We start from the raw sequence: 17,288 nt of genomic DNA on the forward strand, positions 1-17,288 counted from the left end.
TTGATTGGGAACAAAGTATGACTCATCTAATGATCGAACCATTTCTGATAATGTTCGATTCCTTTTCTTAGTCATATAATTGCACTAATATGCTGTTGGAGGATTAATTGTGATACAATTCTGTAGTGTTGAAGATTATGATGGCATGTGCGGAATTAAGAATGATTTAGTGAATCATCAAGTAAAATCAAGAACATGAACACAAGAAGTAAATAATTCTTTTAAGCTCTCATTAGTTTCATAGAAAGAGTACAAAATGGGTTTTGCAAATTCTCTCTCTAAACTAATCTCTCAAAATGTTCATTAGATAAAATGAGTGTCACTCACTTCCTTATAAAGGAAACACAACTCATTATGCACACACAAAGGAGTAAGCCCTCATAACATCCAAGAGTGACTTTGCACCCTTACATTTTCCCCCTTAAAGTTAGGATTGGATGCCCATATTCAATCTCCAATGAGCATGAGCGATCAAGAACAAACTCCCCCTCGAAGTAAACACCGGTCTTCAAATCCGCAAATGAAAGATCCGGTTCGAATACCCATCATTCTCCCCCTTTTTATAATCAAAAAATGATTATAAAACCCATTAAGGGTGAGAAGCGCTCGAGGAATGAACTTTACAAAACTCCCCCTTGATATGTGCCAAAAATGAAACACCAAAAATCTTGCACGGAAAAACAATCACGAAAAAGCAACAAAAATTTTCCAATTTATGAAAAATTTTGACTTTTTGAGTTAAAGTTGCAAGATTTTTCAAAAACCAGGTAGAAATTGTCACTTTCTGAAACTTGCAGGGACCCATTGCGCCAAAACCAGCCTAATATGCGAAACTCTATCCCATTTGCGAAACTGGGCATAAAGCTTAAATTCGCACAAACTGCAGGGACCAGAAATGAACATTCTTCAATTTCTCAGCAAAAACAGTCCTTTGTTGAAATTGGATACTTGTTGCCAAATTGTCGAAATTATAGGGACTGCTTACGAAACGTTTCCATTTGTCTTCAAAACGAACGAAGCTTTTATCATATGCAAAACTATCGAAACACCAGGGACCATTTTTGAAACTTCATGTTTTCCTTCCCCAAATCTAACGAAAATACCCAGACCATATTAACGAAAGATTTTTCCTTCCCCTTCGTTAGTTCTAATCCCAAATCCACAGCCCATTTTCTCTCTCCTATTCGCTCAATCAGAGCACCCTTCGTTACTTAACAATCAAGTCTTCGTTAATTGATTCCTGATTCTCATACCAAACTTTCGAAATTTACCAGCACCAAAACCTTCGTTAGTTTAACACTTCATCACACACCAAAAACCAAATCGAGTTCGATTCCAAGCACATGGACCCTTCGCTTTTCAATCAATACTTTCCTTTTAAGCAAGCAAACATAGTCTTCATTCTTTGATCAACCCCAATCTCGTGTATGGACTGTCAACAACGAATTCCATCAACCCTAAGCCTTCGAAATCAAAATCACCCAAGTCGATGTCGATGACAACCCTTCGATTATCACACTTTCCCAATCGATTTAATTCCCAGTGAAACATCAAGACCCCCATTTCAAAGCTCAGCAACAACCTTACAAGAACCGTCGAACCTTCATATCATGTAAGGAACGTCATATTTAAAATCAATCGACCCAAGACTTCGATATTTCTTCTCCAATAAAAACTTCATTCCGATTCCAGACACAAAAAATAATCGATTTTGACTTTTATTTGACCATTGAAATCAAACTGCCTTACACCCATCAAATTCGATCCTAAATCAACAATTCGTCGATTTCATAGCCTTCGAAAACAATCCATTAACCATCGACCAACAAATCTTTGAAATCAAAATCAATCAACCATCGATTCCAAAGAAAATTTCGGATCGATGCACAAATCTAATGACGAACAGATGAAGTACATGTCGACTGCCCTTCGTCTTCACTACAGAAACCCAAAATATGCAATCGTCCTTAAGACTAGCAAAATCGAAGTCGATTACCCAAAGCAAAAATCGATACATCCATACATCAAACGATCAATTATCAGCCTTCGCCATCGCTACAAGAATTCTCAACCAATATCAACAAAAAGACGTCGACATATGCGAACTAAACATCATTATTCGACAATCGATCAACGTTAAGCAAGGAGAACCAAGATTATCATTCAAATCAATTTCGATTACCAATCTCAAATAGAAGATTGATAACTCAAAAGGAATTACACAAATCATATATTATATCGACTAAGAACAAAAGAAATGAACAAATCAAGAATCAACGAATTTGATCAGAAGGTTCATGAACTAATATTGACTCCAAAAGTCAAAATCAGATGGAATGTTCAATTGTGAATATTGGATGAAATATTGAGAATTAAAACAATAACGAAGTCAAAGGAATTTGGGCTCAATATGATGAATTGATGAACAATATCAGTTAGATTTTGGGCTGTTTTGGATTAATGAACACTGGCAGTTCAATCATTTGGGCTTCTAATCGGACAGGATGAACACTAATGTATCAGATCACATGAACATTGAAGAAAAATGATTTTGATATTTAGTTTTAGGATTTTGATCTAAACAAAAATAACTGGATCAACTATGGGTTTGAAACGGATTAGATCCAATGAGGCAAATCGATCAAAAACGAAAAATGAAAAATACGAATCGAAATCATGGACGTTTTGGAATCCATTTGAGAATTTGAGATACCTATTTGACGAATCGATACTCTTTTGCAACGAACGAATCAAATTTAGAAGATCTTGGTTCTTTTGTTGGGACGAGAAAATCTCCAATTTGAACATTGTACCACCCACTATGCGAGATGTACAACTCGTTCTTCGTGTTCTTCGTGTTCTTCATCAAACCAAGAACATCTTCAAAAGAACCACCAACACTTTTGGGTTTTGACTTCAAATTCAATACAACCTTTGGAGATTGTTGCTTTGGAACCCAAATTTGCTTCACGAATTTCGAATTCACAACAACATTTGACGATTTTTGTGAATGAACCCGCTTGTTCTTCCTTTTAATCTTCTTCTTCTTTTTCTTTCTCATCTTTTTGCATCTTGAAGACTTGATTTCATGAACAAACCCACTTTCCACAACATGAATATTTTGAGTTTGAATCAAATCTTTTGGAGTTTGATACTTGTGAATTTCTTGAATCACTGGCTTTCGATAAGGAATCATTTCTTCAAACGAATCACAAGAACACAAAATATCATCGGTTTGAACTCCAATCGAGCAAAAAACCTTTTCATCTTGAAAATCAACTTGAACTCCTTTTTCTTGAACATCAAGAACATCCAGAACATCAAGAACATCTTCAACAACCTTAAGAGCATGAAGATCACTTGGATTTTTAACAAGAGAAATGTATCTTTTGTTATACAAATCTCTTTCTTCTCCTTCTTTTCGGTTATTGCTTGCAACTAACTTCATAATGAAAAGATCATACAAACATTCATTCTTCAAAAGTGGTTGAAATATCAATCTTCCATGATCATCCTTCAAACCTGCATAAGAAATCAAAGTTTCTTTTGAAATCAACCCATTTAACACCAATCCATAGAATTGATATTCGTTGACTTTGTATTTCAAATCTTTAACAATTACAACCCAAGAATCATACTCCAAACGCACCATGATCTCAAAAACTTGAAAATTTCTAGAGAGAGAAAGTAATTTTGAATGGGTTTTCTAGAGAGAGAGAAAGCGGTACAAACAAGTATTCTAGAGAGAGAAAGTCGAATTATGGATCAAATCAAAGAAAAATTCGACTTCTAGAACACACAACACTCTCTAATCACGAAGATCAATAAGAACATCAAGAATCACCAAATCAAGATAGTCATCAAGGATCAATTCTTGATCCAATCAAGAACACCCGCTCTGATACCAATTGTAGTGTTGAAGATTATGATGGCATATGCGGAATTAAGAATGATTTAGTGAATAATCAAGTAAAATCAAGAACATGAACACAAGAAGTAAATAATTCTTTTAAGCTCTCATTAGTTTCATAGAAAGAGTACAAAATGGGTTTTGCAAATTCTCTCTCTAAACTAATCTCTCAAAATGTTCATTAGATAAAATGAGTGTCACTCACTTCCTTATAAAGGAAAGACAACTCATTATGCACACACAAAGGAGTAAGGCCTCATAACATCCAAGAGTGACTTTGCACCCTTACAAATTCCACAATTACTAAGATGATCATAAAACATGATACTAAAGTACTCTCTTTTCTTTTTCTATTGGAGAATCTTTTATCTTTCTTCCTAATAGATTCTTCCATTCGTTTGCTACTCATGAACTTTATCAAAAAGTATTAGAATTCTGTTTAATCTTATAAACAAAACCATATATACCGAAACATCTATAAATCATGACGAATATAGTTATCTTCCTCTGTGGTGGATCTGAAGAGTCCATAACAATATGTACTATATCCATTAGTCTTTCAGTTGCCTCACATAAACATGTGAACAATGATTTAAGTCATAATCTTCCAATGAACAAGTATGATACAATTCGAATTGTACGACACCAAGTATCTACCGAGTTGGTGATGAGATTTCTTTTCACTTGGTCATTTATGACAATACAACAAGTGATATCATAAGAATCAAATACAAAATTAATATTGTTATTATTAGAAACATAACCAAAACTTTAATAAATTCCATTGCAAGGAAATAAGTCAAGTAAACTACGTATACCAAAACTTCATTTTATTGCAAAAAAGAAAATTGGAACTTGTCCTTACAATGCATAAAATGAAAAAACTATATTTCTATACATCTCCGAAGAGTAATAGCAATCTATTAAATTATCCTAACTACTTAGAAGTAGCTCCAAATTCTAACCAAAGTCCATTTCCATGATTAGATTTAGCTCACTTCACTTAATCTTCCCTCTTTCTTTTAGATCCTCCAATACCATCAAAATGTGATCATCACATTATGTATTAAGAGTCTAAGAATACGAACTTATGGAGTTAAATAATGGATGTACTTGAAGTAGAGTCACACGACTTGACTTTACTATCTTTAATATCGTTCAGGTAGTTAGGGCAGCTTCACTTCAAATGTCCCTTCAACTGGTAGTAGAAACCAATGGACTCATTAGGGTCAATATGTGGAATGATCTCAGAACGAGCATTTCTCTTTACCATACAATCAAACGGTTTGATCTTGGATGACCCCTTTCCATTGGTAAGATAAATTTTTTCTGGACCACCAATGTTACCAATGTCAATATCCATGGAAACCTTGGAATTAGATCCTACAAGTATTTCTACTTTAGTTATGTTCTAAAGTATTTCTATTTCAGCAATCACCAACACATAGGTCAGATCAATTATGATCACATCGAGATTCCTTATATGAAAGTTCTTAACGAACTAGCCATACGACTCAGGAAGAGAAAGAAGAACCAAGTCGGTAGCTTGCTCCTTTGGCAATACGATACCCATCCTATCCAAATTGTCAATATACAACTTCATTTTCAGAACGTGCGCACACATAGAATTTCCATCTTCATGTTTACATCCCAAAAGGGCTTGAGTTGTTTCATATCTTTTAACTCTTGACGTTGGGTGTCAAATGAGGATGAGGTGGAAGAATTGAAGAAGAACGATGCCCAATTTCACCATTAGCTAAAGAAGGGAAATTTTTTTTAACCTTGATCAGAATGTGGAAGACCATCTCCATATGATTAAGGAAAAACATTTCCTAAAGAACGAGGAAGGCTATCATTATCTTGATTTGACATCTAATGTTGAGCGAAGAGGGAATTCAAGTTAGTTGATTTTAATCCTTAATTATTAACCCAAAATTTAAATTAAGGTAGGATCCATATTTTTGATTCGAACATTGAAGAGGGGAGCCGTAATCAAATTCGAATCTATTTTACGTAGGTAAGGGTTTTACCAATTTTAATCTCATGAAACTCCTTGATCTTTTGAGATTCATTGAGTCTTATCAATGGCATGTTTAATCTCAGATTATGCTCTCACCTTTTGTGATTGGGATGTCGAGGATCGCAAACGAGATGTGAGTAACCATGCAAATCTGGTTGACAACCTCGAGGTCATTTATCATCTCAATTTGATGTGCCGGTAAAACACACACACTCCATCAACAATGATACTTTTTGATTTGTCCATCACTTAACTTTATAGTCCAAAATTAGTATTCGGTTAACCATACACGCTCATCTAACGACATATAAAGAGTGATGTGCATTTTCATGGATTAGCATACACTTCACATTTTTCATAAAGTATCTAGAACAGGATTTTAAAATGTGTTCTGGTACTTTACATCATCATACGTTTAATGAGGTTATGTTCTATCAAATCCGTTCGGCTAACGACCCTCCACCATACAAGGGAGCGATGGGTGAGAGTGGATACCCAATGACGATCATTTTATAGGCTGTTTCCTTATACCTCTTTTACAGTACGGATTCGTCAATGAGGTCTACTATTGATTTGCCTGACTTGTCTTATATATATAATATATTAATATTTTAATCATATATATTATAAGGTGTATTTTAACCTCGTAACTTTCCCTGATCTAAGTGTGAGTCATGTGCTTCCGGTAGTATAGGCCTCTATTACCTTTCACACCTACTCATACTCATCCCAAGTATTGCCTCACAGTTCTCCAAGTCACCACACAAGAAAAATCATATAACAACTTAACTCATCGAATAACAAAACTAAGGTTTATATAATTTCTTGAAACGGTTACATAGATATTCGAGTTCAACCTATACTATGCTTCTTATATTAGGCTACACCACATGATACTATCTATATGGCTACTTTATAGCTCGATCTTCATATATATAGATCCTTAATCCTAATCCTTTGCATTGTCACCTGCTTCATTAAGGATCATTTGGACTGCTCTTGCCTTTGGCTTCGGTGGTGAATTTGGCCTTGCTGGTTCATTTTTCTTTGGAAAATCCTTTGACATATGCCCCTTGTCTCCGCATTTGTAGCATATATTATAATTAAGTGAACAATCCTTGGAATAGTGACCGATCCTACCACACTTATAACAAGTCACTTCTCTGTCGTATCTCCCATAATGCTTCTTCTTGCATTTATCACACCACTTGGCTCCATACTTTTGGTCATCCAGGCAAGACTTAGAGAATCCTCCTTTCTTATCAGATCTTGAGGATACCTCCATCTTCCTCTTTTCTCCTGCCTTATCTTTTTCTAGACCCTTTTCTATTTTCTGGGTCTCTACATTCTTAGCTGCTCTAACGGATGTCTTCAAAGTAGTTTCCATTTTGACCGTTGGGCCAAAGTCCGTTGGCAATGCGTTAGCAAACTTCTCTATTTTGGAGAGTTCAGTAGAAACCAAGTAGGGGAATAACTTCATCCTCTCGATGAATGTGGTTGCATACTCGTCAATACTTATATTCTCGTTCTTAAGGTTCGTTTACTCGTTGTTTAGGTCAATCAGATCTATCTCTGAGAAGTATGGCATTTTCAACTGCTTTATGAATGCTTCCCAAGACATCCTCAGAGCTTCTCCTTCTGGCATTGTATCTTCCAATAACTTCCACCAACTTAAAACTTCGATCTTTAGTTTTCTGACTGCAAAGACGGTTTTCTGCTTGTTGCTGCAGATGAAACTTTCAAATACCATCTCCATTTCGGAGATGCTGTCCATAATCTCTATCGGCTTTGGGCTTCTAGAAAGACTTGGTGGTTTGGCACCCAAGAAGTTCTTATTATTGGGTTTTATGTACTCTAACATTCCTATGGTGCACATACAACCCTAATAGCTTTGGATCTAAGTTTTCTCTAATTATACATGCAACAAAATATCCAAAGCATAAGCCTACAACTAGCATAGAATTTGCCATATGAATCATAAAAGTAAGTTATAAAATTACCTCTTGATGTTGTTGATGTTGCTAGTAAGACTTTTGCCTTGTGAGAGCTTAACACCAACAGTGTGAATGCCTCAAGTGGAATCACAAAACACCAAGAGAAATTAGGATGATTATGAGAGAGGTTTAGGAGACTAGGAAAAACGATTTCTTCTTGGAATGCAAGTAGTGCACTTTTTTCCTCTTAGCATTGTTGGATTACTGTCTAAGTCCATACCTATAATTGGTATATACTTGACTCGACCCGACATGGTCCATTTGGGTTGCATGGCATCGGAACAATTTGGATAGACCTTTTATGAGAAGAGGATGTTTGTGACATATTAATATATTATAAGTTCTAATATATTAATATGAAATCATATTACTTAATTAGTATTGATCATGAATTAATTTGGAATTAGTTTAATTTTCAAAAGAGACTAATTACAAATAGGTATGTAATTATACTTGATGCAATTTGCAAGAAAAATCATTTTTTTGGAATCTGCCAGTTCACCACGAGGTGGTGACTGTTCAGTGAATTTTTTTTTTTAGTTTTTTGGCCTGCTTTGGATTTGAATCATTACCACAAAGTGTTTTGTTCATAAAACTTGATTTTGATGTTATGGTAATGTTTATTCTCATCCAAATAAATGATAATTGTCAAAGTTTCAAGACTTGTTTAAGTTTATGTGATTAGCTAAGTTCTTGAAAATTGTTGACATGAATTATCTTGTTCATAGAAAAATTACTTGATTATTGTGTTAATTGGTAATTTGATCTTAATGGCTTTTATGAACTCCATAACTTGTCCTCAAGTTATGGAAAATGAAGAGTCTCTAATTTTAATGTCATCATAAAATATTTTTTATGTCTTCCATAACTTGTCCTCAAGTTATGGAACTTGAAAAGTCACATTTATGAATGTTAAAACTCATAAAAGTGCCATAGGTTACAAAATGAAGAATCTTTTTCTCATAAATAGTTTTATGGACTTCATAACTTGTCCTCAAGTTATGGATGTTCAAGAGTCTCTTCATTAAAGGTTTTAAAACCTAAATTAAACTTATAAGTTATGAAAATCCAAGAGTTTTGAAAAGTTTCAATACTTGCCCTCAAGTTTTGGAATTTGTAAAGTTTTGCTTATGAATGCTTTAATTCCAAATCAAACCCTAGAATTTTAAAAGTTTAAAACTCACCCCTTATACTATTATTATAATTTTAATTATATAGATATGTATAAGATAAAGTCAATCTTACCGTTAGTAGGCCTCATTCACGAAGCCCGTCTCTAAGGGGGTATAAGGTTAGTGCCTATAAAATGGCAGTTTAATGGGTGTCCACTCTCACCCACCGCTTCCTTGACTGGTGGAGGGTCGTTAGCCGAACGGGTGGGATAAGGACTATAATTCTCCCTTCATTAAAAGTATAATGATAAATACTAAGTCACTAAACACTTATAGATTCCCAATCTTAGTTACTTAGGAAAAAGTGAAATGGTGCTAACCCATGAAATTTCACTTTGCACCTTTGTTAAGTCGTTAGCGGAGCGTGTGTGGTTAACCGGCACACTAACATGGGACTGATAATGTGTGGAAAAGGGTAACTTAATGTTTATCATAGATTGGTGGAGCGCGTGTGGTTAACCGGCACATCAATTAGGTGATAAAGTTAAGGGTACCAAGTTAATTTGCATGGTTATTCACACCTTGTTTGTGATCCTCGACATCCCAGTTACAAACTTGATAGGGCACAATCGAGATTCAAACATGCCATTGAAAGTTCAATGTATCTCAAAAGATCTAGGAGTTTCAAATTCAATTAAAACTTAATTATATTTCGTTTTCATGGTGGAAATTGGTAAATCGTCATTTACCTACCTTCAAATATTTTATAACTTGGATTACGGCATCCCTCTCGCAGTTATAAATAGTTTGTTGGGTCGTAGCCTTAATATTTCATATTGGGTGTTATATTAAGGACTTAAATCAACTAAACTTGAACTTGTGCCTCATAAATGTCTATTTCAGCGAACTATGGTCTTCCCAAATCTTTAGGAACAAGCCTTCCTAATGAAGATGATATCCCACATGGCAATCAAGGTGAAAGATTAATCCCTTTGTTGTGCATTAATGGGACTGGAAATCATGCTTCACTTCCTCCACCTCCTCCAACAATTCTCCCTATTCCATAAGTTTCAAGACTTGAAAAGTTATAAGTCACTAAATCCCTATTGGCAAGCAAAGACTATATGTGCTTACATCTTGGAAGTTAAGTCACATATTGGCAAGCCGGGAGAGTCGGGTGTCGAAGTCTCGAGGTAGCTGGCTGTTGACTTGGTTCTTCAGTCACTCCCTGATGACAGATCACGACATGACCCTTAGTGATCTTACTTATTTGCTTGATGCTGCTAAATCAGCAATGATTTGGAGCAGTGGTAAAGCAAATTAGATTGGCAGATCTACTTCCCAAACCTATTTGGACATTGACAATTGTGACATTGGAAGTCAAGAAAAGTTTTCTCTTCCCAATAGAAAGGGATTGGCGATGGTCAAGTCATTTGACCAATGGTAAAGAGAAAGGCTAAGTCTGATACAATCAAGTGTACTATTTCCAAAAGGTCCCTATGTTTCTTTTGCCAAAGGAAGGGACATTGATTACGAAGCTGCCGCATTTAACTGAAAAGTTCATAAGGGTTAAAGTCAAAAAGTTTGACTTTGCTTCAAGTAAAGTCCATTATCTAACTCTATGAAGTCTCTTTTGGAGATTCTTTATACATGATGAAATGTAAATTACATTTTGATGTTTTGGAAGAACCAAAGGAAAGCTAAAGAAAGATATATGTTGATCTGATCGTGAAGATGGATCTTTATCGCATGGTTCGATGATCAGAATTTTGAGTTGCTACTTTAGAGTTATGATATATTTCTTAGGAAAGATAACAATAGGTTTTCATATGTATTTGCATTGTAAGGATAAGATTTTTCCGCAAGTTTTAAAATAAAAGAAAAGGTTTTGATTTATTTTAAGTATCCTTACAATGACATTTGTGAAAAAATTGTTGTTTCCATTGATAAGCAATATTGGAAAATGGATTTGAGTCTTTCATTTGTGGTAGTGTGATAATTTACCAAATAAGGAAAGATTCTCATCACCCAAGTTTCCGTTGGATAGAAACTTGGAATCATGCAAGTTGTATTGTGTGATGAATGAGATTTTTCATATTTGGGAAATTAAGATTAAGTCCTTGGTCACATGTATATGTGAGTAAAGTGAAGGACTAAAGGATTGGGTACACTTGGTTGTGTGCTAGTCAAGTCGACCACAAGGAATGATAAGATTATTCGTCATGATTTACTAAAGTTTAGTAAATAATTTTATACTTACAAGTTTAAGTGTAATTCTGAAACATTGGAAAAGTTTCAATGTATGGCAGGACGAATGAGAATAATCAAATTAGGCAGAAAGATAAAAGTTTCTCCAATCTGAAAAGGTGGGAGAGTGCTTAAGTATCTTGGTTTATTGTTATCTTGGTGATTATGAAACCATATCACAATTGATCCTCTAAGGACACCTTAGTGCATTTGTTTGGCTAAGGAGAGGAATCGTGGATTATTGAAATGGTTAAATCAAAAGATAAATCATACTTCGTTCGAAAATCAAATCTTAGAGTCATACTCCAAGATTGAGCCTTGAGTGACATAATCTTAAAAAGGTGTAAAACACTTGTCAAACGTAAAGTAAAATGTTTTCAACTCTTGTACATTTGAGATTGGTAAGTTGTGATGTTTTGGATAAGACAAAGATCAACTAAGTCCAATTGTAAGAAGTGTTTAACTCGATAAGAATCCGCACTAACTCTTGAATACTTCTTTTGTGAAGGAATGATTCTTGATAAAAGAGAATCTTAGATGTCAAGAGGTCAGTGGGAGTCTTTAAAAATCTTGAGATGGTTTCAAGAACTAATCAAGAGTATTGTTAATCACTAGCCCACAACTTGAGATTTGTAACCTATCGTGTTGACATATTCGTATTTATGTGCCTATTCAAGTTAAAGTTGACTATGCTTGTTGTGACAACCCAAAATTTTTTGCTTTCTAAGTCAAGCTAATCAACCATAAGTCAGACTCACTCCTGCTATCATTTGACACTGTTTGGAGTCTGTTTGAGTGTTTTAAGCCTAGTACACTTAAGGAGTGAGTGTTAGAATGTACCTGCTAGAGACACTGTGCAATATTCGAGCCTTAATCCTCATCAAAAGGAGTTCACGACCACAACACTTGAGTTTACGGCTATAAACTCAAGGTGGGCCGTAAACTCCATCCATATAGGCTCATATTCTTCAACTTTCTTCATTCTTTCACTTTCAAACTCAAGAACTTCCAATTCTCTCTCAAGTATCATAGAATTTATCATCTTAGATCATCAAAAACGTAAGTGTTCTAACCTTTGATTAGTAGTTATCCTTCATTATCTAGTATCATTCCATGATTTCATAGAATTCATCATCCATTTTGTTAGATTACCAAGAACACCAAGAACACACACTTGTGTTCATGACCAAAATCGACCCTTTCAAGACTCTATATCGTAAGTACTCTCTCCTTAACTTGTTGTCTAGTTGAAACACCTGATTAGAGCCTTGAAATCATCAAGAATACAAGAACAAAAGGAGTTTACGGCCAAGCAATCTCCCTTGGCCGTAAACCCCTATAAGTGTGCCATATTAGCCATAAACTCTTCCTAAGGCTTGGATCGAGACTAGAACACTCCCTTGTGCTTTATAAGACCTTGAAACATCACCAAACCCATCATTTAGAGAGTTTACAGCCCAAGAGTAAACACCCTTGGCCGTAAACTCCAATTATGGTCAAGTCTTGGATCTTAAACACATCTAGACCTTTGCTAACCTTTGGGACACTTAAGCCTTTGAAACTCTTTGCCTTTAAGACACAATAAAATACCACTTGGAGAGTTTACGGCCATAAGGTTTATGGTATGGTCGTAAACACCTCAACACCCTCCTATAAGTTGGTCTTTCTCATACTTGTGTACAGGAATAGTCCCTCAAGCTTCCATAGCCTTCAAACACACACTTATGCATCTTTGACCATGAGTTTACGGCTGTAAACTCCCTTGGACGTAAACACATGGTCGTAAACACCAAACCATGGCCTTAAATAGCCTTTAGATGAATCACATGTGATTCCAACACTTGGTCAAATTGTTTCCTAGTCCCGGAAGGTGTTTCCTTTCATGTAGTTGCTTATAAGCACTATATTCATGACAATACATGTCATTATATGTCATTTAGGACTTATTGTGTCTCGGGACTTCACTCGTGGAACTTCTCATCCTTACGCACAGATTCGTTTGAATCACCCACCTAAGGTGAGTTCATACCCCTGTAATCAATCTTTTAATTCATTTTAAATGCTTTTAAGGGGGGGAATACAAGTTGAACACAATGATAATTGTGTAATTATTTATTATAAATAACTTTCAAAAGATGGCTTATGTCCTTTATAAGTGATCAAACCATTTCAAAAACACTATCAAAGTTATGTTAATCATTGATTTAAAAAACTCTGTTTTCAAAGAATCATCATAACTTCGTAGATAAACAAGTCTTATTTCAATGAAATAACAATTCAAATAAACATACTAGTAAACTATAATAGGTATAGTTTAGGGGTTCAGTTCATACTATAACTAGTACAGAGAGTTCATTCTATAACAAGTACAAAGAGTCATACTATAACAAGTACATAGAGTCATACTATAACTAGTATAAAGAGTTTATTCTATAACAAGTACAAAGAGTCATACTATAACAAGTACAGAGGAACACACTATAACCATAACAATAGAAACATTCTATGGAACAGAGCAATACGTTATACCGAGCTTCAATAATAAAGGTACAAATTCAACGTACTAGGGTTAGCGAACTTGAAGTATCACACCTACGTTATACCGAGTTTCAATGATAACGGTACAAATTCAACGTACCAGGGTTAGCAAACTTGAAGTATGACACATACAGTTTACTGAGTTGTTACTAATAAAGGTACAAATACAACGTACTGGGGTTAGTGAACATCAGTATAATACATGAATTATTTATAAAGGTACATCTGCAAAGTACCGGACAATAATAAATAAAATACATGAATATATACAAAACTCTCAGTAGTTTCGAGTAAGGCGTTAAGAGTACAGGATTTCATTACTTCTAGTAATTGTCCAAATATTAGAACAACGCCTCATATCTTATTCATAACATGAACATTCAGTTAGAAGGTGACTTATAATGCTAACTTTATGATTTCTCTGTAGATACATCAAGGATATATATATATTAATTGAGTTCAGTAGATAGTAGAATGTGTGCTTTCCGCTTCATTTCCTTTTCCTTGTTTGGTTGTGGGCTTAGAGCAGATGCACCCACTCTACTATCTATTCAAACTTAACTATATATATATTCCATATACACCAAGAAATCATAAGGAGTACCAGGTATAGGTCAAGTCATACTATACAAATTCAATACATTGTTTTCTAGTACAAAAACATACTTTTAGATAGAACATTGAGTATACTAAACTAGAAACTTAATAGTGAAAGGTTTAATCCATATTATTAAAACAACACAAATTGAAGGACCTTAAATGGTTAATTTTGTAATACCTTAGTTTACACATCAGTGTTATATATAATTAACTATCTGCTTGATATTAGTCTATATATAACAAGTATAATCTAAGTGACTGTAGAAAGAACTATTGTGATTACCATTTTTATTCATAAAGAAATAAGGGATTTCCTACAAGATGTTTTCATTAACATAAAGGAACTATTACAATTAACTCTGTGAATACCAAAGGAATGCAGAAGAGTTATATTCAGTAAAGATCCAACAAACAATGGAATGTGTGACTTCCGCCTCATTCCCTGTTCCTTGTTTGGTTGTGGGTTTAGGGCAGATTCCCACAATCGATTGTTTGTTTGATCTGTATTCGATATAACTTATATTTATTTAGTATTCATAGAAAGGATTGTAGAGTCATTTATACTTATCTTTTAATACATCAGAAGATATAGGATCTTCTGAGGAACAGGCAAAATTTTCTAAACAAAACTTACTACAACTTACAACAACTTTTAACAACACTTTACAAACTTACTTACTACTCACTTACTACATCACTAAAATCTTATGAACTCACCAGCTTAAATGCTGATCTACTCTTTCAAAATAACTTGTATTCTCAGGTAACTAGTAGACAAGTACATGTGCTGCAATTCAGAAGATGGAGCATAGTAGCTTCATGTCTTGTTTTGTTATTTACTTTTGTAATTTACCTTTTGTGAATCACATACTTTGTAAACACTTTCTTTCTAATGAAATGGTTGTTTATTACTTTGATTACTATGATGCACGTCTTGTGATACTGAACATGACGTCCTCCGCCCCCGAACGTTTCCGCCGTTCCGGTTTGGGGGTGTGACACTTGTGAGTTCTATGAGTTCTCAATTGTTTTCATAACAATGTGGAAGCAATGGTAGGCCCTTAAGCTGCCAAGTGACAAGAAATTAAGATTGAAAAAACCGTTCCGGTTTGGGGGTGTGACACTTGGGTTTGTCACTAACCCTGTCTTGTGATTATGTTTTTGAAAAATTCACATGGGTAGGAATACGTACACCATAAAAATCTAAGTGTCATAAGGTTTGTCTCCGATTCATGAAAATGATGGTGAGGAAACACTTTCACTAAGTATATTTTAAGTAGATAGCAATTGTGACATTTGCATTCTCATGTCGTTAGTGGAGCGTGTGTGGTTAACCGGCACACTAACAAGTGAGAATGGCAAAAGGTCTAGACAAACATGTGAGCTATCTAAGGAAAGGTGTATGATTTTTATAAAGTCTTATCAAAGCGATCTTGTATCAGAATTCTGAACTTTGGCAAGAAAGTCAATAAAGTATTGATTTCTAGAAGTCCAGTTGATTTCTGAGTACATGTCAAAGCTAGTGGGAGCATAAGTGTTGTGCTAGTAAGATAATAATAATTATGCTAGTGTGAGCATGATTATTATGGTTAGTGTTGCAAGTTAGCAATGTTAATTATAGAAGACAAAAGGTTCAATTCGCCTTGGAAAGTTGTTTTGCTATAATTAAGGTAGAGGATTTATACTTCATTCCAATTCTAAAAGCTTAGATTGAGATTTTTAATCAACTTTTGTCAAGGATATATATGAATGTTATGTTGGAATGGTTCAACATAAGGAAATTCTATATATGTTGCATTCTCAAAATTCGATTATGATTACAACATCCCTCTTTATAGTTCGAATTTTGAGAACATGAAAAAAAAAATTATAGCAAGAAGCGGGTCCCATATGCTTTGGGTATAGGATCGATTACATGTGCTATAATATTTATCCATTCTAAATTTTCCAAATGCCTAGGGTGTTAAGAGGGAAAAAAGGAATAGAATTGGATTTGACTAAAATGATTAAGCAATTGTCGAGGACAATCTGAGGTTTGCCAAAGATTGGTTGCTCATGGACAATTGGAAGTATAGAGATAGGACCATATTGACATATTTTGAAAGGATGCAACTCTTGTTCAAAAGTCATAGTCAAAATGGGAATATGGAATTGTCTCCATAGGTGGAAGTTATTATTTGAATCTGTGCAAGATTAGAGAACTTAATGCAAGAAGGGTGTTCAAAGGAATGTACTTTGAATGTGAGACTTCGTTTCCATGGAATCGCTCTCCATTCGAATACTTTGTAATGTCGGTTGCCAAGTCTTTGTGACTTGTGTGCATATTCATTGCAAGGGGATCATTGCATATAAGTTTAGAATATAATAGATTACAGTAAATGGAAAGAGTTTCTTATTCTTACATTTACAATAAGGATTGCGATTGTGAAATGAGCATCATTGAAATATTGTCAATTGATCTGTTTCACAAAGTAAGGATCATAAGACAAACTTAGTGTGCATACTTTGAGTATGGCATAGCTATTGTTTAGACAAACATAGTGTGCATGCTTGGAGCATGACATGACTATTGTTTTTATTCAAGTATTAAGTTGATAAATAGAATCATTATACAATGAATAATGAGTAATCAATATGGTGCTTAGATAAAAGGTGTTTTATTTACACTCAAAGTGTTGGGGCCATATAGGATTAGTATTGTTCTTGTGTTTCACTTTGCATGTTTTGACTTCCCGAATAACTAAGTTATTCAAACCATTCACAGTCGATAATACGTTGGAAGTAGGTATTAAGGCAAGACTGTCATGAAGTTGGCTTGTAGATGTCTAAGGTGTTGGACATAGCAAAAGTTGCTACAACATTCATGA

This window comes from Lactuca virosa, chromosome 8 (assembly GCF_052849685.1).
Source record: "Lactuca virosa cultivar CGN04683 chromosome 8, Lactuca_virosa_CGN04683_v6, whole genome shotgun sequence".
NCBI lineage: Eukaryota > Viridiplantae > Streptophyta > Magnoliopsida > Asterales > Asteraceae > Lactuca > Lactuca virosa.